Genomic DNA, 27,839 nt, shown 5'->3' with positions numbered 1-27,839 from the left:
TGTAGTGTGAAGCTAAGGTTTCCGTCAAGTATCACTCCGAGGTATTTTATTTCTATTAGCAACTTTATGGTTTTCACGTTTATCTTTATCTGTGGTGTTCTTCTAGGATCAAGGAATCCTTTGAGAAGTATTGAACTTGTTTTCTTCCGAGGAGATAGTAAGGAGATTTGTACTAGCCCAATTTTGAAAATCACTAGTGGCCCGGTTTGCTATGGTCTCCCGTCGTGCACGGTGTCAGCCTGCAGCATCAGAACCAGGTCATCCGCATATGCCTGGGTTTTAACATTTGGAATATCCAAATTAAGGAAATCGTCTAGGACCAGGTTCCACAACAGCGGCCCCAGGACAGAATTCTGAGGGCAGCCCCTGTGGACCGGCCTAGAAACAGAGGCGTATGGAATGGTAACAGTGATTCGCCTGTTTTCAAGATAGGATTTGAGGCATCGATATGTCTCCTGTGATATGAGCCTTCCGGAGCCTGCCAGAACAGCAGACCACCAGAGAGAATCAAAGGCTCCTGCGAAGTCTCAGAGCGCTCTTGCGCACTTACTAGATATATTATTAACAAGTTCCCAATTTTATATTTTATTTTCTTGTACAGTAATTATTTTTGGCAGTGTTTGGCCTTCATTCGAACATCGCGATTCGGTCACATACAGTCAAAAGGGCACGAGAAACACTGTGTGATCATCGATTATATTTTTTAAAAAAATGTTCTGTCTTGTCAGTTGCTCATAGCCCGCTGTAAAGTGTACAAAGAATGGTATCGAAAGGGTAAAATCATCTGCCGCTGACAGAACTGTAAAGGATTACACAAAGTGGATGCTCGTGGTGAGGGGAAGATGCAAAGCGTGGTAGGGGTTCAACGGCAAGTCAGTATGCAACAACTGAAATCACAAATACAACATGGAAATGTAAGAACAACACCCCAAATGATGATGCCCCACACACTCAGACGTATGGGATTCCACAGCAGACAACCCAAGCGACTCACTCTCCTCACTGATGATCATCTCCGACGATGGATGTTATAAGTTATTATTATGCAGTTCTTATGGTTCCCACAAATCCTCGTTAAGTACTCTGCGATGCTGTACATTGCCAGTCGATTTGGGTAGTTTGGGTTGTGTGAGTAGTGTGTTGTTTGACATGCCGCTTCGCTACTAGATGGCTCGATCACCTGGAATGAGCTTCCAATAATCTATCCACTGGTACTAAGAGCCGGGCCAGTGAGTAGAAAAAACATAAGATGAGTGGTCCATATTCCTGCAGCAACCAGAGTGGAGAGGGGCCAAGGAAAGTGAAAGACAGTGAAGACAGTGGGGGTTGACAGAGTGTAGGCATCACCCAGGAGAAAAGTAGCAAGAAGAGTTCTAGGTGTATCCTGGAGAAGGAAGAAGAGAACAAGTCAATTTCAAATAAAATCAAGTCAAGTTCAAAAAAATCATTATATCAGCATCACCCGCAACTCATTACATAAACCCGTATTTGTGTCTGTAAATTGCGTGTGTTCTCTGGTCGATTTGCCTGTTTTTGATGAACGAAAAAAAAACCCAGTTTCTGGGAGAAAAACCTTGTTATTTACGTCAGAAACCGACTAACTCAGCCACAGAGTGAAAAAAGCCCATTTAAGTTCCTCTCGTCATCGACTGTTTTGAAGCCGGGCCTTTTCCATCCGGTGCGGGGAGGCCAGTGACGATACCACTGTGCTACCCATGCAGACAATGAAGTCAAGTTCAGTCAGAGGTCACCACAATGGCTATCTGTCATTGCACCAGGGAACAAGGGTCCACGGCCAGCCAGAAGAAGTAGAAGAACGTTCTCGCAACAAGAGCTTCACTTCACTGATGGGATACATTCCATTCATTCATTAGCTTGGGAACAGGTAGTAGAAAGTATCCCATCTAACAAAGCGGTTGGGCCGGAAGCTCGTTGAAACGTCAGCAGAGATTTTCGTACTGAATTGTTCCAGGAGACCGAAATCCCGCCAGGGGGAGGATTCTGGGCCAGCAAGGAAGCTAAGGCCTTATTAAAGCTAATGCCTTAATTATTCTTCGTTCGTGCGTAATCCAACGTCAGCAGAAAAGCACCCGGAGTAACGTCCGGGGGAATGAGTCGTACCTATGGGAAAAGCCATGGGCTAGCAAAACGTGATGTGATGGGAGGTGGAGGTCCAAGGGGAGGCAGCCTATTAGTACCTCTAGGGCGGCACTTGATGTTGTTCTAGATTTACCTATAGATGCAGTGAAATGGATCCTCGGACCAGTAGTTGAGCCGTGCAATTAGTTTGATCCCATGCTGAATCATGGAGTGGCGTCGACTAGGTACGTAGCTGAGTTACTCCTCAGGATCATCCCACCCGGGGGTGCGCCCTGGGGCAGCAGTAAGAGTGGGCTAGGATAAGTTTCAGGTGATGTCATCGACTTTAGACTCCAATAATTTGGTTTCTGTTTGAAGCGATGTAGTGCGACGTTCCCGAAGTAGTCATTTTCTTAGATCTAAGTATATGTTCCATGAGTGCATCAGGTGTTCCCAGTCTTCAGGTTCTCCGCAGGTATAAAGGGTATCTTTAACTAGGTCGACCTATAGAAGGAGCCTCTTGAAGGACCCGCGGCCAGTTAATAGGAAGGAAGCATAGATGTTAGGGAAGAACCAAGTGGAAAGTTGCTTATTGATGTAGGTTCCCTCAAGGAGGAAACGTTTAATGGTTGCAACAGTTGCATAGTTATTTTAGAGGGTTTGCCACAAGTTTATCAGTTCTAGCCACACTTCTGTGTTTGGTAAAATTTCGAACAAAATTCGAAAATTTTACTGCCTCATTTTGGATTCGGTATGTTTGCGGGTTTGAATAGCGAGGAAATCTGCTTCCTTATTATTCTTAATGGCATGTGTCAGGCAGATAAAAGCGATGTGGGGGTCTATCGGATGTTGAGTTAGCAGCATATGTGAATCATGCATGAATGCATCTGGGTTCGGGAGCTTCAGACCGGGAAGCTATTTGTCCGGTCTGTGGCTCCTGAACATGTACCACTACGGTGTTTTTTTTCCCCTTGGCTCTTGGGCGGCCCGAGACCAGGAATGCTGGCACCCAACAGTATTGCACTTTTTCTGTTGGGTGCGGGATTGTGCTTTGGCACTATAGATTATAATAGTAAAAGCAGGTCCGGCTCCATGTGCCGGGGACGAGCATCAGTTGGCAGCTGTTGATGTCAGCTACTTCCTGATGGCAAAGTGACCTGACATTAACAACACACTAAACACACAAACACTTCTTTAATACAATTTTAATCTTTCCTATACAAAATATATCTATTACTTTTAGATATCTCTGCTTAAAATTGTAACCACCTCAAAATTTTTCTTGTTTTGAATATTCGATTTCTTGGCTATATTTCAGGCCAAGAAATATTTACAGTTTTCTTGGCTATATTTCAGGCCCACTTTACAGTTCCTAGGCATATGCCCATCTCCAACTAAATGAATTAGTTGGAGATGGGCATATGCCTAGGAACCACCCCGACACTGTACACACACACACACACAGTACCTGTAGGGCCCAAGGATCGGTGTTGGGGCCTCTCCTCTGGAATGCAGTTCTAGCCAAATGGCTTTTGAGAGATCAAGGTTTACTTAAAAGGGCATATGCCGATGACTTAGTGGTGGCTATCGAAGGGAGATCCAGAAAGGTGCTTGAGGAGTGCATACAACCAATTATTGACGATCTGGTAACATGGGCGAATACAAACAAATTTTTCACCAAGTAAGATGACTTTAATGACTTTTGGCAATCACTTCAACTACAACAACGTACAGAGACATATGGTATCTGTACGTTATTAAGAAGGATCCTAAGATCCTTCTTAATAACGTACAGATACCATATGTCTCTGAGACTAAATATTTAGGAATAATATTAGACTACAGATCAAGTTTTCAGTCGCATGTTTCAAAATTGAACAAAATTCGAAATTTTACTGCCTCAGTGGTTAGAATCTCTAGGAAAGAATGGGGTCTTACTAGGAAGACATTATCATCAATCTTTTTGCCTGTAGTTTCTTATGCCGCCAGAACATTGCATTAAAATATTACCAAAGTCAATATTAAAGCAAAGCTAATATCCTTGCAAAGATCCATCTTACTAACCATTCGCCTCATTCTAAGAACTACTTCTAGCAATTCCTCGTAGATTTTGGGAGGAGTTATGCCACTTGACCTTTATATCATTTATCGAGCAATATTGTATAATCTCAAAAAGGGACTTTCGATCAGAGAGTACGGAATGACAACCGACCCAGCAAATAACAAAGCAAGAAAAGGCTGGGATTCGGAGTGAATTAACTGGGATTTCGCCACGCAGATGGGATGAAAGCCAATTTGGTCTCATCACTAGGAAATTTATACAAACGGCTGACTACCTAACATCCCCAGCTATTAACTCATGGTTTACGCCAAATATGTACACTTCTTATCAGCTCACGGGGCACGGCTTCTTATGGGCTAAGCTCTTTGAACGTGGACTGGACCTGATCCATACAGTACATGTAATTACTTCGAAACTTGGATACATGTTCTCTTATTTTTCCCAGAATATGAACAATTTAGAGACACTTGAGTTGGTCTCGTTCCAGTGTTATCAGAAGAAAACGTCAGTATTCTTGTTGAGTGTGCCAGTAACTTTAAAGCCCTTCAATCTTTTGCTACAAATGTTTTCAATAAGTGTCTTCAAGTGAGACCACTTGCTTCTCAGAGGATGTAATTAAGCTGATCTCCAACTTTTTTTTTTCAGTAAGGATTTTATTATTAATTTTTTTAACTATTTTTATTTCATTTATTTTTTTGCTGTCTCCAAAGTGTTAAACACAGCATTGTATAGTTAAATATATGAAAAATAAATGAAATGAAAAAAATAGTTTAGATCACAGAAAGGCGAAAATCAAATGGCTGAAGGTCACTCACTGTGGTTCCCTCTGCTTAGTCAGTTCCTGGTGTATGAGTTGGTAGGTCAAATGAACAACCTCAAACATCCTTTTGCTTTTCTCATTTAAAACAAAAATCATTCCATGGATCGAATTATCATCACTGGCGATACGTAGTTCCATCTATTATTGTGATCTTGAATGGAATCACCAGACCATGGGATAGGCAACATGGTGGGTAACCGCGACAGAAACAGTTCAAGGCCGAATTATCTTCTAGAAAGCTTTTAGCATCGTTCATGTGGGCTGAATAGGAGTAAACTGAACGTCATTATTGTTCTTTATTGGACCATTTGAAATGAAAAACGAAAGGAAAAAAAGAAATCAGGATGGTGTCATATTCCTTCAGACACCGCCCCAGGGGGATATTTCAGTCTTAAAAAAATGTGATCACAGCGATAAACAGTTGTATTTCAAGGGCAATATCTATTTTTTATTGGCTGGCCTAAATATTTGGAGGATACATTTTCAAGTCTTCGTAGGGCAATAAATGTACATTGAGGTTACCTAGCTCGTTTCTTTATAAGGCAGTGCTATGGAAGAACGTTTCCATAACACTTTTGGTAGCATCTTGTAATTCCACTCAGTTCAGATTTTTTTTTCAGATATGTAATATTTCTAATCCGTGGCCCAGGTATTGCGCTCTCTTAGCAAGCCACACACCGTGATATTTTGGCCAAGATACTATTGCTCACATGTCTTTAAAGAAGTATGAACGTATCCACCACACAAATTATTGAACTAGTTGTTTGCCTCCAGCCTTACATCAAAATGTCATGAAAAGTATTCCATTGTATATTTATCCATGAACAATACTTGCGCAATTTTCGACTATATCCGTCCACTACTTCTCCTAGTTAGGGCACCTTCTGTGGCTGGCAGTGCATTAAAACTTTGATAACTAAATTACTCCTCTGAATTCCAGAATGAGTCATATACTAGTATATTCATCGCTTGTCTAGTAAACATGCGCTTAAATGAATATTGGTGAATTAATATTTGTTTTGATCTCTGTGTCCTCCAGCACTGAGCAACAGTTTCGATGCCATTTGGATGCAAGTGATTCACAACTCCACACGTTGCAAGCAACATCCATTAAACTACAGTATGGTAATCACACAGTTACTCCCTCAATGATTAGCACGGAGTATTTAAATTAAACTTTGACATGAATAGTAGGAAAAGTCTTCCCTCCCTCGTCCCTTCACGTGACTGGCGTTCTGACAGCTGTTGTTAACGTGAAAATGTTCAATGTACTCTACACGATTCTGATAATCATGACAGCGAATGGTCGAGCAGCTAGGGCTGTGTTAAGGCAGGAGCAGAGTTGTTTTGTACGTGTAAAAGGTATATACTAGAAAGCCGAATTCAAAAGCAAGATTTCATTTTCCAATACGCCAGGATATAATAGTCATATTGGAACTCACTTAAAACCTTAACACAAAGAGCTCATTTATAAGTAATGTTACTGCATTTTTTAATGGCCAAATAAAGCTCAAAGTTCACAGTCAAAGAAAGTAAAGTTGAGTTCCATTCGAAAAATTTCATGCCTCCAGCTTGACGTATTTTTCTGCACATTCTTCCTGTAATGTAACTTTTCAAAAAAAAGTCTACAATAACTTTTCCTGTAGACTATTTTTGTACTCAATGAACTGAAACATTACGACAACGGATTGAGTTTCTTTTTGGATACTGCAGATTTAGTTTTAACATTAGAAACGGGTAATTTTATTTCAGTTGAAAATGGCTTCGTCTTTCAAGGATCAGAGAAAGTCCATTATTATTTAAGATTATAAAAATCGGTGTTGAGAGAGAGAGAGAAGACAGAAGTTTACTTTTTTTCATTAATAATTGCCAGATTAGTTAGGATACAATACTGAATAGACAGTGATATCTTAAATGTATCAAGAGAAAATCTTTCCATCTGGAAAATTATTTTTACGAGGTTGTAACCAGGTTAGATGAGAGAAAGAAAAAATTACAAATTTGACATTATTCTTCTGGATTTTAGTAACGCTTTTAAAGAGGTTCCTATGAGAGTCTATTGGATAATTAGAGCATGTTTAGATAACAGGGAAGATTCACCGGTGGACTAAGGGAAGGTGAAGAACCGGAGATAGAGGGTGAATATAAATTGGTATTCTTCTGAGTGGACCGTAGTAACAAGTGGAGTCCCCTCAGCGATTAGCGCTTGGGCCTCTTGATTCTTATATTCCTGATGAGGTGAATACAGTGGACGCTATTAAAGTTTGCTGATATCTTCAAGGTTAGGATAAAAAATCATGCTATGTTGCTTCAAAAGGATTTCGCCGACTGCAAGTATGGATTGAAAAATTGTAGATAAAGTTTAATGCTACCAAATGCAAAGTATTGCACTTGGGGAACAAACTCAGTAATAATTTGTTTACAGTTTGGATAGAGGAATTAAAGGATGTACTGGATGGAAGCCCTGGAGATTAAGTTACAGAAAGGCATGAAGTTCAAAATGCAGTGTAAACAGACAACAAAATGGGAACCTAATACTCGCTGCATGATTTAACGGAATCTTGCAAATAGAGAGAACGATATCATTATCCTTAATTCATTTATGGTGTAATAAATACTTTTGTCTTCGCAGTTAATTATTTTTAATGCATTCAAATATTTACCTTTCTTGGCTGAATCAATAACTCAAGGTTTCGAGTTGTTATTGCTATAAGTCAACACACACTTTTGATGATTGCAACCTTTGCGAAATGGGTATCTTAGCTGGTGTAGCATTATAATACCTAATAAAAGTTTTATAGATAAAATATTGCACTGTTAAAACAATATTTATAATTTTATTACAGTACTGTTATATCTAAATAAGGGAATAGTGACTCTCCATACATTAAAATATTTTTTTGTAACAAAAATTCTTGAACTAAATTATAAGATATTCCTGATGAATTGCATTACAAATTCATAGAAGTGAAGAAAAGATGTTCAAAACTTCAAAGAGTCTCTCTCATGGCTGAAAGAAATATATAAATGTCAAGCACGCCATAAACAGGGACTCGAGGAAAAAATGGAGTAGTTGACGCGAAGGACAAACTTTCTCTTGCTTTATTTTTCTTTTAGTGGGAAGCAAGAACCTGATCAGCAACATGCTTTAGAAAATGGATTCGACCCATGTTCTGAGACAGAGTTAACTTTGCTGCCTGTAGACTTCAGTGACAGATATTCATTGCAATCCATCGTTGCTTCTTTTAGCCCTGGCAGAGGGAATTCCTTCTACCAGGTTACCGGCTCAGCCACATGAAGGCAGGAGCGGTACCAACCAGTGATCAAGCGATCAGTAGAATAAGATAGCAGTACGTTGTTAGCAATAGCAGCAACGTTGCAAGCGTTCAGCAGTAACGAAGTGAGCTGGGGAGGGTTTATGAAAGCACTAGTACTCTGTGGGGGTGGGGGTGGTTTTATTGTGGGGCTGGTGTGTGGGTATTATTGTCTTTCTTGGTTGCCCTAATTTTCTTTATATTTTAATTATTATAATTTATCCCCTTTTTATATGTATATCCCCGTAGTCCAATCCTCCCACTTTAGCATCTGACTTGTTTGATCTCAGAAGATTACTTGACTCGTAGGGGACCTTAATTATTTTAAGTATTTCTCCACAGGATTGGCTGAGTTTCGGAATGACAGACTCCAACACTTGAATGTGAAATAAAACAATGTTTATTAACATATCATACAGAAATTAGCAATAGTATTTGGCCAAACTATATTTGGCTGGTGACTTGTTAATTCATTAACCTTTATATGTGTAAATATCTTGTTCAAACTCAATTGTTTCATCATCTGATATCCTATTCTAATACACATTATTATTCATTATGCTATGGTGTCTCTTCATGTTCTTTACAGGGACTTCAATAGGTCGTGGTATTCACTTTACATAGATTCTTCCAACTCTTCTTCTGAACAGTCTGTATAACAAACCAACAACTACCAGCCAATGAACTGGCTCACAAAACCCTTCAGAGTTCGTGTCTCAATTTGTACGAAAATTTCATTTATTCAATTAGACACCCTTACTGCAATCAGGTTAACAGGAAATATTAATCAATTCAATTTAACATTACCCTTCAGGACCGTTAATCCTCTATACCTTTATATATATATCACTTTTAATTAGCCCCTACTCAAATCAGAAATACTCTCCACAAATCAACTCATAAATAATTCAAAATTCCAACCTTTAACTTCATATATAATAAAAAAAAAACCACCCCCACCCCCACAATTGGCGAGCGAAAGCCAGGATAATTCTGCACAATGGAAGGCTGAGTTCAGAACGACAGGAAAATATACATACATGTATATATATATGTAATCAGTTGCTGAAACTGTAAAATTCAGCTGGCGAGCCAGAAAGCGTAAGTTAGAATTATATATGTATTACTGAGTTGATTATTGTTGAATGAATTTAGATTGAACAAGTAAATAATGGTGGATTTTAGAGGCAAGTATTGATTTAGTGTTGAACTGGAAATTATTATTTATGTACAATTGAATTAATTAGTGAGACCGAACAGGGAAACTTCAAGGATAGATAGGTAAAACTTAAGGAGTTTTATAATTATTGGGTGTTGAACTTTTACTAATTGATTATTGATCAAGCAGGTAAATGTTAATGGTAAATTGAATTAGATTATCTAATATAGTTAAAGAATTGTAGAAAGATTAATCGGCAGACATTAATTAGTTAAAGTTGATAGCTAGAGATTAATAGATATAAAATAAAAATGCCAAGAAAGGGTAGGAAACGCGGCGAGGACTGCGAAACTTTTGGGGGCCACAGTGACGAACATGAAGACCAAGTGGGCATATGGGGAAGCGAGATCGAAGGGTTAGCTAAACATTTAAATAGCATCGAAAGAAAGATGGAGTGGATGATGGAAAGGCTCTCTTTAAGCAATGATGCTAGAGAAAATCAGCGACAAACGGAAGTGAAACAAGGATTGGGTACAGTTTCACGAACAAACGAAGGGGGAGACAAGGACGGCGGTCGTAAATGGTGTTATAAGTGCCAGAACTCAGACCATTGGACCCGCTACTGCAAAGTGAAACAGGGTGCTAAAGAAAGCTGGGAAAGGGAAGAGTATTGGGAACGAGACAGGTACCCACACGTAAAAAACCCCAGAAACATGGACAAGCACAGGGAGGAAAGGCATTGCGCAAAACAAGGGGGGTATCGGAATGAACGAGAGCGCATTAACAATGCCGTAGTCAAGAGACATGGATCTTTTAGACATGCCCGCTGCGGGAGGCCATCATTACACTTAAACACCGCCAAAGGAAAGGCCATATCTTTAGGTGCGGTAAGTGCTAAGGGCAGTAGAAACGACCTATTATATGTGAGGGGCAGCTTAGGAGGAGTTCCAGGTAAGTTTCTGGTGGACACAGGAGCCTCGAGGTCTATTTTAATGTGGGACTACCTCATTAGATACTGCAAAAGGCCGAATAAGGGAGATATAAGATGTTGCCACGATTTCCTTGTGGAGGGGGTAGGTGCTGATGAAATTCACACCGATTATATTGTCAGAGACAAGGTAAGAATACAGGGGTGTGATAACTTGGTGGCCCATTCATATTTTGTGGCGAACAGAATAAACAGTCGTCGACACGACGCAATACTAGGCACGGACCTCCTAAGGAAGTTAAGAGCCAAGATAGATGTGAGAAATGGCCGCATTACCTTCGGCAGTAATACCCAGGCGAGTCCAAAGGTAGACAGGAGGCGAAAGGCAGGCGTCAGAGCCCAGTATGAGCCAGAGAAAGGGGAAACTCCAAAGGAAGCTAGTGGGGAAGAATTAGAAGGGTGTAAGGCAAGCACAGATAATAAAGTTCTGGTTACACAAAACAAATGGGAATTAAATAAGAACACCAAAACAAATAGGAATAATGAGGGAAAGTGCCAAGAGAAGGGGAGGGTGTTACACGTAGGAATTTTGGAAACGAGAGAAAGGGTCGGTTTACATTCGGGAGAGAAAACACATGAAGGGGGAGAGAATGGCTGTGATGAGAAGGATCGCAAATTAAATGGAGCAACAGAAATTAAAGGAATCAAAGGATTAGGAAATTACAGAACTGAAGCTTCCAGTGAGGAGAAGGCACACAAACTGAAGGAAATAAACAGGATGCAGCAAATGTATCTAGGAGCAGTATACGACGAAAATATGGGATGGGAGTAGTTAATGAAGCTTAATATAAGTTTAAGTAATGTCTGGTATATAAGTGTAATTAGAAAATATAGAAAGGCAATTAGAGGAGATTGGCTGTCGATAAAGTGGATCTGGGATAAGGTCATATCCGTCTGAGGACAGAAAAGAAAAAAAAATTTATATATGGAATATAAATTTTTTAGGGGAAGAGGAATGCTATGTAAGGACCCGTCCTTACATTAATTAATAAAAATTGTTAAATATTATGAGAATGTTAACTGTAGTACGAATAGTGGTTTTCTGGTACAAACAACATGGATTAAGAAACACTGGAATTCAAAAATACCTTCCAGTCACTCCTTGTGTAGTTGTAGCTTGTTTGTATGGAAGTTCTTTGACGAGTCAGTGAAAGTAATGTACCATGACAAATCCCCATTAAGACAGAAGCAGATGCACCATAGTAAGGGCCAAGAGTGCTTAAGCTGACCCTCTTAAAGATTTCACGGTGAGACGCTATTAGAGGTAGGCGACGTCACCAGGTGTGCGCGCGTGAGGTCACGGGAGGAGCTGTGACGCTTCTCAGTTGACCTGAACTTCCGCTTCTCTTTCTGGATTGTTCTGGTATGTTCGAGGCTCACGGAAGTTGGGACACAAAGAAAAAGAAGACCCGCCCACGGAAGAGGAGAGGAGACAAATGAGAACACAGGAAAAAGGATGTGCAGATCTCCTATTGGCCAGGAAGAAAGGAGAGGGAATTTTGAGAGGGAGATTCTGAAGAAGTTTTCGTGGCATTCGGAAGAAGTTTCGGGAGATTCGGAAGAAGTTTTCGGAGGAGTCGGAAGAAGTTTTCGGAGCGGTCTGGAGGATGATTTGAATGAGTTGGAGAACGATACAAAGCAGAGCGGTAGTCTAATTTGGGTGATAGCTGCAGCCCTGAGGTAGATGGAAGCAGTGATAGAAATTCTGCGTATCCCGACAGCCCGTAGGAATGTTCACCTGTAAACATGGAAGCCGTAGTGAGGAAGAAGGAAGAATCACACCCTGAGAATTATATAGGCAAAGCCAGTCGAATGAGTGGTCGAACCATTGACCTACTCGAAAACCCCTCTATCCACGGAAGAAAAAATGCTGACCGATAAAGAGTATGCGACACTGATTGATTCCAGCCGTACAGTATCCGGTAGGGAAACACCGTAATCACCGAGATCCCCAAAAGAGCGCCCCCGCATTCCAGTACCTGAATGACCGATATGAAAGGAAGCCGAGCAGAGAGGAAAGTTCCAGGCCAAACATGTAAGTGCTATAGAGTTTACCGAAATAGGTGTACCTAATTTATTAAGGAGAGGACTTTAGGAGAAATAAGTATATATAGTTAAGGAGGGAGATTTAAGCAATGAATATATGTATAAAAGTGTAATGTATTTAAGACGGACGTAGCCTATAATTTGAAGTGAAGCTCCTCATAATAATGCTTGCTGGAAGGAGAGGTTATAATATAATTGAGAATTGTTTAGGGTTGGGAAAGTTTTTTTTATATTATATATGAAGTTAAAGGTTGGAATTTTGAATTATTTATGAGTTGATTTGTGGAGAGTATTTCTGATTTGAGTAGGGGCTAATTAAAAGTGATATATATATAAAGGTATAGAGGATTAACGGTCCTGAAGGGTAATGTTAAATTGAATTGATTAATATTTCCTGTTAACCTGATTGCAGTAAGGGTGTCTAATTGAATAAATGAAATTTTCGTACAAATTGAGACACGAACTCTGAAGGGTTTTGTGAGCCAGTTCATTGGCTGGTAGTTGTTGGTTTGTTATACAGACTGTTCAGAAGAAGAGTTGGAAGAATCTATGTAAAGTGAATACCACGACCTATTGAAGTCCCTGTAAAGAACATGAAGAGACACCATAGCATAATGAATAATAATGTGTATTAGAATAGGATATCAGATGATGAAACAATTGAGTTTGAACAAGATATTTACACATATAAAGGTTAATGAATTAACAAGTCACCAGCCAAATATAGTTTGGCCAAATACTATTGCTAATTTCTGTATGATATGTTAATAAACATTGTTTTATTTCACATTCAAGTGTTGGAGTCTGTCATTCCGAAACTCAGCCAATCCTGTGGAGAAATACTTAAAATAATTAAGGTCCCCTACGAGTCAAGTAATCTTCTGAGATCAAACAAGTCAGATGCTAAAGTGGGAGGATTGGACTACGGGGATATACATATAAAAAGGGGATAAATTATAATAATTAAAATATAAAGAAAATTAGGGCAACCAAGAAAGACAATAATACCCACACACCAGCCCTACAATAAAACCACCCCCACCCCCACAACTCGATGGGCCTTGAGTTATAGCCTTACGTAGAGAAGAGGTCACTGGTTTTACATATTCAGAAGTAATTTACGGAAAAGGAATAAGTAGAAATTACCAAATTCAAAAAAGAAAGAAATTAATCTCTTTTTCAGAGTGGTTTTCTCAACTTTAAAAGGACGATCGCAAGTTAAATATTGTTTTCAACCATAACTTCTGAGAAGATATGGTTGAAGCGAGTGCATTGAAGTTATGGTCCATCTTTCAATATCTTCATCTTATTCTTTTTTTGTTGTGGAGTCAGGATCTTTCCAATGCATCAACCCTAAAACAAGATTTTTTTTCTCTCTTTGATTTTAATCTTTCTTAAAATGATCTAAAATTTATTTCACTAAATTCATTTAATGTGTTTTCTTTTTTAAAAATCTGCTTCTTTTATACGTCCAGTTCATAAATACAGAATGAACCCTATTACATGCTTTTAAGCGAAAACACAAACACCTCTTCATACAACGGGACTCTATTATATTCGTGAAACACTAATTGTAAACTAGTTACTCTGAACACCGGTCATATATCTAAACAGCATTCTGTCTCTGAAAATAGGGAGGAAGTTCTAGAAATGCGGATGCTTTCTAGCGCTTCCCGAAGTAAACATGAGCGACAGATAAACCCGTCACTTTCATATATCAAGGAAATTTCAGCTAAGTACAAAGGCAACTATAATTTGACAAATCACTTTCATTTCCCAATATAACATGCAGTGTAAGATAAGAGAATTTGCAGTTGCCCACTTTACCTCCAGTTGAGTTGAGCCTTGAAAGGTGATAACGTAAACGAATAAATGAAATAGAGCTTTGTCGTCTTACAGAAGAGTTGTTTATATCATCTACACGGGTGTTATTTGTGCTTTAAATCTTAAATTTTAGTCCAGTAGGAGGTCCTCTTTAAATATATATATTAAATCCACATAGCTTTTAACAATTTAATTATATACTTGCGTATAGGTCAGTATGATATTAGCAGTTCTTCTATGTTTGCATGATTTCCAAGAAAATAAATAACTTATTCGCTGAGAAAGAGCACTCTATATATGGCACAAAAGATCGCTATGTCACTATCGTTTGACACTCGGGGCCTTTTGCTGGATGAAAAAACATGCTTTTTCCGTTTTTTTTCATCCATCATAGTACGGCCAGTGTTCAGTAACGTTAGGTTCATCCATCTAATAGCTTGTCTATCAAATGTCCACTATGATCGTTGTGGACAGATCCCCATAATGGAGGATATCCGTTGAAATAACCAAGGAAACAAAAATGAGAAGGTATTTGTTTAACAAGATCTTCTAGTTCTTGTTAAAGGTCAGAGATGGAGCTTGTTTGTGGAATGTAGTAGTAGTAGTGGCACATGATGCAAGAAAGCAAGTGTAGGAGCTTATGCAGCATCAGCCAAAAAAAAAAAAAAAAAAAACACCATTCCCTCCAAATGCCTGTCCAGTTCCTCCTTAAATTTATTTAACCTATCAACTTCCACAACGACAGATGGAAGTTTGTTCCAGCAATTAACCCCTCACCAATCGTGTTGCTCTTCTCTGTACACGCTCAAGCAAATCTACATCCTTCCTAAAATGAGGCCTCCAGACCTCTACGCAGTACTCAAGGCGTGGCCTGACCATTGCCTTATACAGAGGGACAATCACCTCCTTTTCCCTGCTAGCAAAATTCCTATATATCATTGACAAAACCCCATGACCCGCCCTAGCAGCCTGTCTGCACTGCTCAGAAAACTTCATATCTGACTGCACAATTACTCCCAGGTCTTTTTCATTTTCTACCACCTTAAGTGTAGTACCACACAGTTGGTACGTTTCTCTGGGGTTACTTCTACCCATATGCAGTACTTTGCATTTGTCAAGGTTGAACTTCAGTTGCCACTTCTTAGCCCATCTGCCCAAATTATCTAGATCCTGTTGCAGTAGCACACTGCCATTACTGTCATTAACAACCCTGCCAACCTTTGTGTCATCTGCAAACTTCGACATTAAGCCTGATATACCTTCATCAATATCATTGATAAATACACAAAACAACAGTGGACCCAACACCGAACCCTGTGGGACTCCACTAATAACATTAGTCCACGAAGAGCAGCACCCATTGATTACCACCCTCTGTCTTCTCCCACTTAACCATCCTTTTATCCATTGTAGCAACTTACCCTTAATACCATTCTGCTCCAATTTGTACAATAGTCTTCCATGCGCAACAGTGTCAAAAGCTTTCCTGAAATCCAAGTATATGATATCAAAATTATTTTTTGCATCCAGTTCCTTTGTGACCACATCATAATAACCAATCAAATTTGTCAGACAAGACTTTCCCTTAACAAACCCATGCTGTGTTTGAATTATTGCTGCAGTCTTGTCTAGATGATCCTGCAATGCTTCTTTAACCAGCGACTCCATTATTTTGCCCGGAACAGAAGTTAAACTAACTGGTCTGTAATTACTCGTGTCACCCTTCGATCCACCTTTGTGAATTGGGGACACATTTGCACATCTCCAGTCCGTGGGAACCTCCCCTGAGTCCAAGGATGCTCTCATAATTATGGCTAAGGGTTTGCTTAGTTGCTTTGCCGCCACCTTTAAAAATAACTGGATAGATCCCATCCACCCCAGGTGCCTTTCTTATGTTTAACTTCAACAATTTCTCCTCCACTTTGTTCTCAGTTATTACAAAATCATTAAGCACACTGCTACAATTTGATAACCTTCTTCCATTTTCAAAGTGTAATAATTCCTCACGTGTGAATGTAGATGCAAAATACTCATTCAGTTTGTTTGCTATCTGAGCAGGATCATCAACAGTCGAACCATCGATGTCAAGTGGACCAATCATATTCAACCCCTCCCTTCCTTTTAGAGTTTATATAAGTAAAGAAATCCTTGCTGTTTTTCTTAGCATCTTTTGCCAAAGATTTCTCGTAATCCTCCTTCGCCTGCCGAACCTCCTTTGTGACCTGATTACAGACTAGCTTATATCTGCCACAGGCTTCTGCGTCACCTGATAATTTATATGCATCCCATGCATTTTTCTTCTCTGTCACGAGTCTCATTAGTTCATTTGATAACCATTTAGGCCTAAACCTTGAACGATATTTCTTAATCGGTATGTAAAGTCTAGTAGCTTCCACGATTAATTCTTTGAATGCTTCCCACTTAGAATTTACTGTTTGTAACAGCGTCAGTTGATCCCACTGTACAGAATTTAAAAGCTGTCTGAGACCACTGTACTCCCCTTTACGGAAGCAAAAACCCTTTCCTTTACCCCTAATGTTAATTATATCTTTAAGTAAATCCCGCATTAGTACACTGTGATGACTGCCACCTAGTGGTTCCTTTATCTGCAAATTCTTAATACACGAATGATCACTGCTGATAACCAGATGAAGAGTGTTACTTTCTCTGGTTGCCTCTCGAACATGCTGCTGCAGAAAACAATCATCCAATAAATCCACAAAAGTCTGACTAGTGTGTGAGTGACCAACCCACAAGTTCCAGTCAATATCTGGGAAGTTAAAATCCCCCATTATAAGACATTCTGATTTACTGGCCCACTATTTCTCTGTACAATTGTTCATTGTACACATTCAAGTCATTAGGCCTATAACACACTCCTACTCTTATTTTTCCTTTCGCAGTGCTTATCTCACACCAAACTGACTCAACAGAGCACTGTTCATCTATATTAACTGGGTGCACTTCCTTTGATTTTATGTTTTTCTTAATTAACAGCATAACACCCCCTCCCTTTCTGTCCTGTCTATCCTTTCTGTACACATTGTACTCCCCAAATTCCAGTTCTGCATTCCTTATATCTTTGTGACACCACGTCTCTGCTATCCCAACAATATCCGTCTTTGATGTCTTGAGCAACACTTCAAATTCATCAAATTTATTTACTATACTTCTAGCATTGGTATACATGCAAGCATACATGCTCCTATGCCTATTCCTTGTTACCCTAACACATCCCATATACCCAACTATTCCATGATGACTGCCATCCGTCCCTGAAACCCCCAACACCCCTCACTCCAGGTCGCTTCTTATTCTAATAGAAGTTGTGCAAGAATCACCTTCACCTCTGCCTGCGGTTACTGTTAAACTATTAGTCTTTGTATCCCCCCAAGCTATCAGTTTTCCGACCCACCTAACACTGCCTCGATAGCATCAGCAAATATTCTTGCACCCTTTCTATTTAAGTGTATCCCATCCCTGTAGAAGCAATCGCTCCTGTTAACAAGTACAGTCCAGGCTGAAAAAAATTCTACCCCTTGAGCCTTGCACAATCTTTCCAGGGCCGAATTGATCGAAAAGGCTCTCATCATGTACTCCCTCCTATCGTGTCTGGGCAGAATTGCAGACACTTTCAAATTCAACCCTAATTCTCGGCTTTTTTTCAACAGTGACCTGTACTTGTTGAGTAATTCTGCCGGTCTCCTACTCTTAATATCATTAGTGCCAACGTGTACAACTATATCACCTTTTGTGCCCTTGAAAGATGATATCCGCTCTACAACGTCATCAACCTTTGCCCCTGGCAGACATACCCTGGTCCTGTTCAACCTATCCTTTTTACAAAGGATGTTCCCCGTTTCCCTGACAATAGTCACCAACAACTACTAGTTCCTGTGGGACCAGCGCATTCTGCCTTAGGGGTTGCCGCTGTGTTGCGTGATGACCAAGTGCAAGCTCTGGCGTTGATGTGGGCAGCTGAGAGCCTGATGGGCCCCTCAATTTAGATCTTTCGAGGGCATCCACCCTGTCCTTCAAACTCTCATATAGGGCCATAACAACGCTGAGTTGTCGCCTGATTTCCTTACACTCCTTACATCGCACACACACAAAGACATCCCCCATGGCAATATCATGTTCCGTTCCAGAGAGTTCGGCAAACATATCACAAGTTGCACATTTTTTTAGGCTGTGATGCGTTGGAGAATCGCCCCCCCTCAGTTCTCCCCCGAGTCACAGCACTCACTCCTGCCACTTTGTGCGCGTTGCTTTGCTGCTCTAGTCTGGGGCATGGTAGTTTAAATTAATAAAATCAATAAATTAAATATCAATAGTATTTGAATAGAAACTATTAAATAGAAACAGTGAAGCGTATTACTATATAATTATGCGTTAGAGTTACCTAGCTACCTCAATTAAAAAATTTGAATTCCCTACCACTATATCCAAAAACAATGGCTACAAAAATGGAACGAAATAACGGGTTTTACCTATCGTAAGTAAAATCCACAAAAACTCTTTATCTAAATTAAAAATAAAAAATAACCAGCGTAACTATAACTATATGACTACGTATTAAGTACAATATAAAATAACAATCATGTAAATAAAAGGCAAACACATCGTTTTTGCGGAGCCTGTAACTGACAGCTGTAACTTTTAGACAAATACGCTCCATCTCTGACCTGGAGAGAGAATAATACTATCGCCGCTCTATGGTCACCGTCTATGGGCAGAGATGGTGAAGATAACAGGCGCTTTATGCATATATTTAACGAATGTACCTAAAACAGTTTATACTGCGGTTTCCATCTGATAAATCATGAAAACAAAACATCTCAAATTTCTTACTTAATATGGGCCTGGTTTGTTTATTCTATGCAAACGATTACGGTTCACATTTCCTCGGTTGTTAGCGATTTCTTTAACGAAGTATCCCGGCTAGAACATCACAAAGATAATGATGAAAAATAAGAATAAATCGTGATAGAAATAACAATAATCGAAACTCAGAGTTTCTGTCACAGCGTGCTTCCTGAGTGTTATAAAAATAGCCTTGTATAGAATGACATCTCTTTTATTTGTTACAGACCTCCCTTTCATTCACCTGCGAAGACGTTTTCACCATGGCGAAAGCAAGGGAACATTTTATAACAGCAGTGTTTGTTTGAAAGGGAGAAGCTTACAGTGAGCTACACAAATCATGTTGAGAAATGTCGAAACCTATTCAGTTTCCTCGTGTGTATTAGCAATATTATAAAGATACTGTTACCAACGTCAAAATCACTCGATTTTCAATAAAATTTAGTTTTCATAAAGTTTTAGGCGGTCTTCACAGATTTCTTTGGGAGGCGGGGCTTACGTGGAGTTTCTTGACCGGTTTCTTCCACTTCTTATATCCCATGATGACATTTTTAAGCATGGAGTGAGTTCCCACGAAATGCTTTCAAACGGAATTTCTTGATATTTAATTTAAAAAAGAGTGTCACCTCTCTCTGACAGTTCTTTACATACTACTTTCACCTCAGACAGTGCTCATGTTGTCACGAAAAAGGTAAGGGTTGATAAAAGAAGTGGTTCTATGAGCGATATCATGAGATACTCGATATTCGTTTTTTCAGAAATCTGCGCTGACTTAAAGTCATTCATAAAATGCATCAATTATTTGTTTCTAAAGCTAAATATATTAATTTTGGATAAATTAATCCTGTAGTGGTGGCGCATTTAATTGCTAAAAACATGGTGCCATTAGCGTGAGGGGTTTCTGTTTTCTTTTTAACTGCTGGGAAATGTTTATGGGTTTTTTTGAATCCCTTGATATTTGAAACGTGCCCGGGCGTATTTATGTTAAGAAACATTGTGTTTGCAGCCTTGTGCAGAGTGTTACAACCATCTTTAAGCAGAAAGTCAAATTCGACAAAATTCCCCCGGTATCTACGAAAAGCTGATATGAAATCCATAAAACTGGAATTATTTACTACACTTTAAAAATGCGCGCAGGGAACAGAAGTACCTAAAAAGGCATGCCCAGAGAGCTACATTTCATACGATCTAGCATTTCTCAATTTCTGAAAAGGAGATTTGCTGACATCCACCTCGACATAATCGATTTTGAATTCAACTTCCTTTAGATAAGCTTAGCCAGTTCCAAATTCTGCCACTGACTTAAAAAAAATATACGAATTGTTTAAGACAAACTGCGAGGATATACTCGGCCATTTCAAGAGACCCCTGCGTTGCATGTTCTCAAATCCATGGTGCGCTAGAGCTATTTACTTCGTACTTTAAATTCCATGAGACTATAGAAAATGTGGAAGCGCTTCAGTATTTGTATATTGTTTCCAGAATCTTTCGAAAAGATGTACATGACCAGCTATAAATAACCTCGTCTAGTTCCAGGCAACGCTGCGCAACGACGGACGTACGCAAGCGTTTCAGCTACAGCGAAAATGCTCCACAAAATAAAAGGTCGCAACTCCGATACACTCACTTCGGAAGTCCACACAAATCGCATTTTGCATCGTGCACAGTCTTTCCCCATAAATAAACTTGTTCTGCTGGCAGAGCAGACAAAAGAAATTCGTCTTATAAAAAAGGAAGGCTTTTAAAGTGCAACTATCAATCTTCAAAAATGCTTTTCAAAATGAAATAAAAACAAATACGCAGACATATTTCACTTACTGGAATGTGGGCACTTTTAAAATAGTTTCTGTTGTAGATTGGGCATAGACTACTTTATATACTAACACCAAGAATTCGGTTGCAGTTTTTTTTTCTCTAAAAGGAATTGAGTGAAATGGTAAACAAATCTCCCTTTTTTGTGATTGCCACGAATTAAGTTTCTCTTAAAATATTGTTGTCAAAGTTCCATGGGTAGAGCAATGGGCCAACAATTCTCCAGTGAAAAATTCCAAAAACGGAAATCAACAAATATATCAAGACGAATGAAATAGGCAGATTGAAAGTTATATCAGGACTATTTCCAAGATTATTTCAAACACTTATTAAAGCACATTTTTGTTTGTTTGTATTGGAGTTTATTGGCGAATGGACTACGTGGGCCATAATGCTCCAGTTCATATGGTATAATGTATTTCAGAGGTATTTAACTTAGATTTAAATTGTTCCTTTTAACCCGATTCGTACTTCATTGGGTTAGTCTCTTGCTTATGTTTACTTCTTTAGAGGAGGTGGTATGTCTGCACTATGGATCAAAGCGCATCTCCCAAGCAGGGTTTTCGGGCATAGATTTTATTTTAAATATATAATACAACGCCAGTTGTTGTGGCCTAAGAGTTAAAGGTGATTCGTTGGCTTCAGCATAGACCATATATGGGAGAGGTAGGATAGGCGCCAGTAGCTATAGGCAGTGCATTATGATGAACTGGGTCCAGCCATTTCAGAGTTGTTTTCCGTGCTGAATCGTACACCGGGGCTCCATAGCCCAACTTGGATATAATTAGTGATTTGTATCGGTTTAGTAAGGAACATCTGTCTGCTCCCCATGCTGTTGACGAAAGGATTTTAAGTATGTTTTGTACAGCTTTTACGTAGCTCCCGGATGTGCTCCACGAATGTCGGTTTCTTATCTAAGATTAGACCAAGAAATTTCTTTCGGCTGCGTTGGTATATTCTGACCTATATTTTTAATTCGGGGTCAGGTTGGAGATTTCTTTTGCGACAAAAATGTACACATTGACAGTCTGAATCCTTTACCTTGTGCCCACATATACTGTTGATTGCGCATTGCAACTGCCTCACGATAGTTCTCATGTTCTGTGACTGACTAGAGATACTAAAGTCATCGACATAAAGTGCATGTCAGACTGAATGAGGGAACTGATTTGTAATCGAATTAATCTTTATGGAAAACAAAGTGACACTCAAGGCTGAGCCCTTTGGAACGCCATCTTCTTGTTTGGAGATTTCGGAGAGAGAAGTTGGTATTTTGACTTGGAAGTTCTGAATAAACATAGGAAGATTGAATACAGCATGATGCATATCCCTTAGGATCCATATTTTCAAGTAGTATCGTAAGCTTTTTCAATGTCAAAACAATACTCTAACCCATGTGTTGTGATCTAATTAAATGCATTTCTGATGTCGGATTTATCCTAACTAGGTGGTCTAATGTACACCTGTAGCGTCTAAAACCGCATTACGTATTTGTGTAGATATTATTTTTCTCTGAATACCATATCAATCCCTTATTTATCATTTTTCTAGTAATTTTCTTAAACAAGTGATGAGAGCTATTGATCGATAGTTGCAAAAATTTGTTAAGTCTTTGCCAGTTTAGGGAAAGCTAGAACTATTGCATGGCACCATGTGTTTGGAAATACATTTTCTTGTAACATTCTGTTATACAGTTTCAATAGATTTTCTAATTCGGTCTTGTTAAGGTGCTTGATCATGTGGTAATGTACACTGAGTGATCGCTGAATTATGACCACCCCTATGAAACCTGAATGCGACCCATTGCGCAGTTAGTCGACCTATGCAGTGGTTCAGCAGGTAGTAAAATTCCGAGCGTGATGGGTAAAAGGAAGGAAGGATTTATCGGACTTTGATAAAGAGATTTTCGGAGCTCGACGAGCTGGTGCCTCGATTTCCAAAACGGCTGAACTGGTGGGGTGTTCGAGAGACGCCGTTGTTAAAGTGTACCAGGACTGGCGTAAAAATGGTCAAACAACGACCGACGGCAAAACTACAAAGGTCAGCGAAAGGTTGAAGTTAGAGCTAAGCGCCGGGTCCGACGACTCGTATAGGCGCGGCACTGTTCAAGATTTGACTACCCAATACAACATGAGCCAACCCAGAACAATACCTGGCATCACCATGCTCGCACGTATGGGCTATACCAGCAGACGACCCCTACAGCATCCTCTCCTAACCAAGGTTCATCGGCGTAAAAGACTCGCCTGGTGCAAAGAACATGCAAGCTGAACGTTAGAAGACTAAAGGAAGGTGTGCTGGTCGGATGAGTAACGTTATTTACTCCACACCGTGGATCGTCGTGCATGGTAGTAGATCTACTAATGATCTACTAGTTATAGTTGGCTGGACCATTTCTCTTGCTTCTTGGTATGTAATATTGTGGTCTGTTTTGTGTTTCTGTATTTCTTTTTTTTTTTTCATCTTTCACATGTTCTGGAGTAGTCAGTATGTTCTCCTTTACAATTTGGACACTTTGGGGTTGGAGCTGGGCAGTCTTCGATCTGATGTACTTTGTGTCTACATTTAGCACATGTCGGTGCATTTCTACATGCAGTCTGTGAGTGTCCAAATTTATGACATTTGAAACAGCTCAAGGGATTTGGGACATACGATTTTACTTGGTAGTTCAAATATTTTGCTTTTACAGTAGGTTGGATTTTTGGTGTGTTAAATGTCAGAATTACGGTTTTGGTTGGTATTATACATCCATCTCTCCAAATAGAAATTCGTCACTCCTTGATTTTTAAGTTAGTTTCTGATTTCCTCTGCAGTAATATGTAAGAGATCCCACTCGGAGATTGCTCTCTGCGAAGAGTTTAAGGTGTTATGGGGGCTGTCACTACTACTGTTATACCCCACGTACTTCTCACACTACTGGACGCTTCAACTAACAAATCCTCAAATCGGAGTCCCATGACTGTTTTTGGTGGAGTTTATGAGTAGGAATAAGCGTGTTGATTTTGAACTGTCTGTCCTTTGCCTTTTGGTATTATTTTCAGAATCTTCAGTAATTCGATTTAGTGAGATCTTCTTTGAATTCCTTTGGGAAGTAATGACTTTACTACTCATATTTTGCTCTTTTAGTCCTTGGGAGTAAAACTTCAAACTCTCAGGTTTTCTGCCCCATCACGATGAGGCAAGATTGCGGTGCCACCAAGTGACCAAGCAGCTGCTATATAATAGTAGGTTTGGTGGTTAGTTTGAGAATAAGAAAAAAAAAAGAAAGGTGCTTTCCTTTCTGAGAGTTTGATTGGTCCCTTCAGTAAAACCTACTTATTAAGTACAGAAAATAAAGATCGTTATAAATGTAAAAACTAAATACAATGAAGCGCACTATACAATCAATTTAAATCGCTTGATCACTTGGAAAACGCTTGGCACTCGGGGTTACAATTCCAATGGAAAACTACCTTCTTACAGCAGCTGACTACGGAAATGTATTAAATACAGAATCGGAACTGAAAACTTCGATTCCATAACAGTGGTCGATGTTGATAATCTAGAATTTCCGTTGCATGCACCTGCTATATTTTTGGTATTTTGGATTACATTCATGTTCCGCGAACCCTTTTGAGTTTCTTTCAAGAGGATACTGAGTCAGTCAATGTAATTTCCTTAGATCTAATTTAAATAATACAAAAATGGAATAATAGTCAAAAATGGATCTTAACTTGGGCTAGAGCTAAATGTTTTAGTCAATGAACATCAATTCTTTGTGCGAAATGAAAACAAAAATAATGACTGGGTAGACACGTGTAAAGGAGACGTTGTCCCTATAAAATTTATTTCAGAACAACGAAAGAATATTTAGGGAAGCGTTCCATAAATGTATAAACAAGTTTTCGATCAAAGCCGATGTTTGTATTGCCTGGTCTTAAGGCCACGATGGCTTCGGTTGTATTCTCAATAAAATTGAAGATTTATTTATTTAAAATGTATATCAAATATGTTCAAGCAATCAATGTTGAAAACTGTTTAGGCCTAAAGAGATCACTAAAACCTGCAATAAACCCTGAAATGCTCATCATACACAATAAATAAAGTTGAGAATTTTTATGGGTCTTTTTCCCAAAATGGTTGAGTTAGTCGGCCTCAGGCGAGAGTGTTTTTCTCCCAGAAACTCTTTACGTCCAAGCAAACAGCAAATTGACCATAGTACACAAGCAATTTACAAACATATTATAATACAGCGCAATATGGTCTAAGCTGGTGATCGGCTTAAAACCTTACAACAACGCAATGTGCAGCTCTCTGGAAAATCCCTACAGCGACCAGAAATAAAAAGTTATATTTGACAGTGATTTATTGTCGGTGGGTGGCCTTTAGTTGTCCCCAAATATTGATTTTACTTGATTTGAATAGCTTCTACAAAGGAAGCTAACGACACGAGCTAAAAATAAAACGAAATAAAAAAAATCTTCCACGTTTACAAACCACTTTTTTATATAAATGATTTATTTTCGGAATACAAAATAAGGTTATAAGTCAGATGCATGAGGATAAACTATATTACCATTATAAACTATCAGACCAGACTAGATTATAAATATCATGGAAATAGTGATTGATAGCTTCAACAATCACTTTAACTTCCATTAATTTTATTTATTTTTGTTATTATGAGTAATTAAATATATAATAAAAAAGCAGATACAAAAATAAACGAATAGTGTTTAACGAGCAAAAATATTTCCAGTCGGTACAAATAAAATAATTGGAAAGTCAGAATCGTCAAAGTAACGCAATAAAAATTTTAGAAACATAAATGAATCACTATTTGTTAAAAGGGCAATCTATGGTGGTGATCGGCTTAAAAACTTACAACAACGCAATGTTGTAAAGTTTTTGTTAAAAGTTTAGTTGCGTTGTTGTAAACTTACAACAACCCAAGATATTTTTTAACAAAATTTGTGATATTTAAACCAATAATGAGAAAGATTTATGCATTCAAGGATGTATTTATGTTGTACCAGTAAAAAAAGCATCCAAGAAATGTTGATAATGCAAAGGTAAATGTCGCATCGTTCAAATATCATATTACTGAATGGATTCACAAAACAGTATGGATGAAGGTACTAGTTTCTGCATTTCACATTGATAACCATTCTATCTATTGTAAGAGCGAAAAGAGTACTACTCAGTACTGAACCCTGTGGAACGCCTTCTTCCTGAATCAATGTTGAATAAATGGCATGCTGGTATCGAACTTGAAACGATCTAGTATGTAGAAAATTCTTCACAAATAGGTTTCCCCGCAGACCAAGAGAGTAAAGAACTTTTAGTATTCCATGCTGCCAGGTTGTGTCAAAGACCTTCTCTATATCTATGGAAACCATTTCTAGATGTTCGCGATTAACAAAGGCATTACGAATGGCATTTTCAGCCTTAACCATAAGGTCCAAGAATGACCCGTTTTGACGAAAGTCATATTGACTATTGCTCATTAGCCGTGGTCAGTTTTTCTAAACCTTTTCTGAGACAACTTCAGAGGGATATTGGTCTACAGTTCTGGAGATCGGTTGGATCTTTTCCAGGCTTTAAGAACGCCAAAACAATAGAATGATGCCAATAAGCTGGATAAACATTTACTAGAAAAATACAGTTGTGAAAAACCAGGAAGAGGCAAAGCTTTGTCATCAAGGTGCATGACATAACAGATCCCATCTGGTCCGGCAGCACCATTGTGAGCTGTTTCAATGGCATGCAAGATTTCAGAATATTGTAGGGGTTTGTTTTATGGCAGAAGGAGGGCAGTTTGGAAGTTAATAGAATGCTGTCCCGCAGTGTTTTTAATTCTTTGAAATGGAGTATAAGCTGATGCCACTGAGATTACAGCAAATGTGTTGCCAAAAGCATTTGCGATATCCAAAGGACTATATAGATCTCGCCCATTACAGGACAGGATTGCAGAAGGTATGGTAGGAAACTTAGCAGAAAGTTGTAATTTTTTTCTTATAATTTGGTGTCAGTGATTTGTTAATGCTTGACGCAAAACGGGTCCAGGATTCTTTCTTGGCTTGCCTTTGTATGAAACGTGCTTTTGCCTTTAATTTCTTAAAATTAATGAGATTGGTGTGGTCCGACCTTGCCGAAATAAATTCCAGGCTTTATTTTTTGTTTGGTTGGTTAGTTAGTTATTTGGTTTTTAGGAGCATTAGCAACTAAGGCCATATTGCTCCGGGATATGCAGTGGTCATTCCCTGACCTTTCACCTTTCCGCATCCTCTGTATTTAGTGGTGACGGGCTCGAACCCCGGTCTAATCAAGAAGCGTGTGCTACGCACTGCTGCTCATTCCCACCTGGCTATGGAGGCGCCATTTTTGGTTGGCTTTGCCTTGGTGCAATCCTCATTCCACCAGTAGTTATATTGTTTCGTCCCGGCCGATTAGATAGTGGTATTGTGGATTTAACCACATTTACAATGTGCGACATGATGTAATTTGTCATATTATCAATAGGCTGGAGGCGGATTTTTTCCTCATCGAAAGATATTGATGACTGGAATTTTTCCCCATTTGCACGAACAAATTTCTATTTTCTGCAGGGTTGATTTCAAGGAGTCTCTGCTATAAAAAAGTTGCATACTATTGGAAAGTGGTCCCTGTCCATAGGATTATTTAATACATATCGAGAACAATAATTTTCTTGATATTTAATATCGAGAACAATTTAATACGTAATCGAGAACAAATTTAGAGATCTATTGCTGGGGTGTATCCAGTTGGAAGCGATACATGCGTGGGTGCACGAGTATTAAGAATGCTGAGAGTTAATGCTTCTAAAAAGCTTTCATTAGTCGACTCCGAGTATCTAATTTTAGTAGCGCCCC

The sequence above is a fragment of the Mastigoproctus giganteus genome, chromosome 13 (genome assembly GCF_048544385.1).
Source record: "Mastigoproctus giganteus isolate SK-2022 chromosome 13, ASM4854438v1, whole genome shotgun sequence".
Classification (NCBI taxonomy): domain Eukaryota; kingdom Metazoa; phylum Arthropoda; class Arachnida; order Uropygi; family Thelyphonidae; genus Mastigoproctus; species Mastigoproctus giganteus.
This window is presented reverse-complemented; position numbering follows the sequence as displayed.